We start from the raw sequence: 2,589 nt of genomic DNA on the forward strand, positions 1-2,589 counted from the left end.
AAACCCTATTTACGGCCAGAATGATATATATACCTTATCACAGTGGGTCCTTTTGCAGCCCATTTTTCTAATTGCAAGGTCTTATTTTGCAAGGAGGCGAGGGGATTTCAAATAACTACCTCAAGCAGGTAGCCCAGAAAGCAGGGCCAGAAGCTGCCCTGTCCAGTGCGGAGTTCCGGCAGGAGAGAGGAGGCCATGAAAGAGATGTGGAGCTTGGAGAAGAGAAGTTTTAGGGCAACAAGGCACAAATTTTGGCCTGTTTGGGTTTAGAATATTTTCTATATTCTATATAGAATACACAAGGACACCCTCAAACCACACCTGGGTGCAGTGGCTTTGCCATCCTTACCACAGGGCCAGCGGAGCAGCCCGCGAGGCCTTCCTGAGAAGGGTGGGCCCGTGGAGCCCTGCGGTGGGAGGGAAACCTGGGGAGCTGGGGTAAACGGGTGAGAGGCAGGCAGCGAGAGGAAAGCAGCGACGTCCGTATCGCTGGAGGGCGTCAGTGTAAAAGATGGAAGATTCTAATCTCGAGGGAAAGAGGGGAAAATAATCGTGGGGAGAATAAACTGCAGATGAACATAACAAAACCTAATCTGAGTGTAAGTCCCCGTGGAAAGAGAGAGAAATGCCTGGAGCGAAAGTATGAAGGGAGAAGAAGAGTAAAACAGAAACAAAAGCAAAGAGTATGTTATTAATGTACGGTGTCCAAAGCTTTTATAGACTGGTTAAGAGATTTAGATTCAAGGTATTGTTATTAAAAGCATCTTGGACTGCTTTACTTAGAAATATCTCTGACTGCCAGTGCGAGTACGGTTTGCCTAATGCAAAGTGTCCCAGGTCTGGCTTACCAGCTCCATCTGTCTTGGCACCTCTTTTGATAATTTTCAAACACTGGCTTAAATGAAGTCAGGCCTGTCTCTTACAGCATTTTGAATAGCTTCAGGCTGGTGTCCATGCACAAAAAAAGCTGCGTGCTGTTTTTAACAGATACACAGAGCGTGTTGTAACATCAGATGAGAGACTGCAAAGCCCTCGCTTGTACACTGTGCTTGTTCTTGATCAGGCTACACCAAGAAAAATCTGGCTGACGTTCTAAACTGCCAAACAGCTACACTGATTAGAGGAAATAGCAAGTATGATCTTGAGACGATCAGATTGATGCAGGGCCTAGAGAAAAATGAACAGTGTTGTCTTTAACCCATCTTGTTTCTAGGCTTAATGATTATTATATAATAAAGCATCAATGCAAATTAATCTATATGTATTGAGTACATAAATAGGTGTGTGGTTTGTAGCCCCAGGAAGTCATATTGGGGCCAATCTTATTCAAGCAATTTTGAGGAGGTTGGCCTGTTTAAAAAGCATTGTTTTAGCCAGCACTTCAATTCCCTGGGCAAAAAATAAATTAAAAAAAAGGGAAAAAGTGAATCCAACCTCTGAGACTTTCATGGAAGAGTTAGCAACAGTAGTTCACTTGGCTGCTGGGAAAAGAATTGGATGGATTTGAGTCCTCAGAGGCGAAGAAGCAAATGAAGGGAAATAGACTCATCTATAGATTCTTGTAGGTCCGTATATATGATATGCTTTATCAGAAGGAGGGATCCTCTGTTTTCTATTGCGTGAGAAACAAGTCTAAATTAGAAGAAAGCTGCCTCTGAGAGAATTTGTTACCTGCCAAACCAAGGGAGTATGCCACTGCCAGAGACAATTCTCACAGCTGGGCTGTTCTTGTTTGGTGTGGATATTTAGAGGAGGCTGAAACAAATGGCCTAAATTTATTTCTGTGGGACTTACATCTGCAAAAAGCTGTTTCTTCCTCAAAGCTAGAATATTTCCCCACAGGGTGGTTAATTGTCCTGTCACAGCAGGATTGGGTCTTGGCTTAAAAAAAATACAGGATATAATTTTGGCCACTAATAAAGAAGTAAAAAATGTATACAAATTTCTTTGTATATGCACATAAAGATATATGCTTTTATAGATGTAAGAATGACACGAATTGTAAGGGTAACTGTTGACCTGAACTTTCCAAACTTTCACCCGTGCTGTGTGGCTGGGACTAAGAAATTAAGCTGAGTTGACTCCTTTCTCTTCCGCATGAAGAAACATCTCATGTTTCAGGCATCTATTGTCCTCTCCCCAGGGTAAGGACAGATTTTTTCTTTTGTGTACCAATATGAGGCAGCCAGCAAAGTGAGTTGTGTGAGTGAGGGGAAAGTCATTCTGAAGAGAAAATTACCACTTGTGGGATGCTGCTGGAGGCCTTGGATTTGCCACCAGCAAATTGTTATGGTACTGATGCTGTTCACAAAACAAAAAAGAAGGGAGTAGTCTGAAAAGAGCTGAAGGCACTTTAGATTTCACTGAAGACATCAAGAGCTGCACAGGCTAAAAAGCACACTCAACCTTCTGCAAACATGCTGACCGCAGTAACGCGTAACTGGGTTGCACCTTTATGCTTTGTATTGCACGTAGGACAAAGCCATGGCTTTGCAGTCTCTGCCTCCCAGGTCTTCCTTTGTTTCTAGGGGGAAATAATCTCTGCTTGGCCCTGACCCTGTGCTAACTTGGCCATGCTGGCTCTGGGTT

Source organism: Aptenodytes forsteri, unplaced genomic scaffold, assembly GCF_000699145.1.
Source record: "Aptenodytes forsteri isolate BGI_AS27 unplaced genomic scaffold, ASM69914v1 Scaffold289, whole genome shotgun sequence".
Taxonomy (NCBI): Eukaryota; Metazoa; Chordata; class Aves; order Sphenisciformes; family Spheniscidae; genus Aptenodytes; species Aptenodytes forsteri.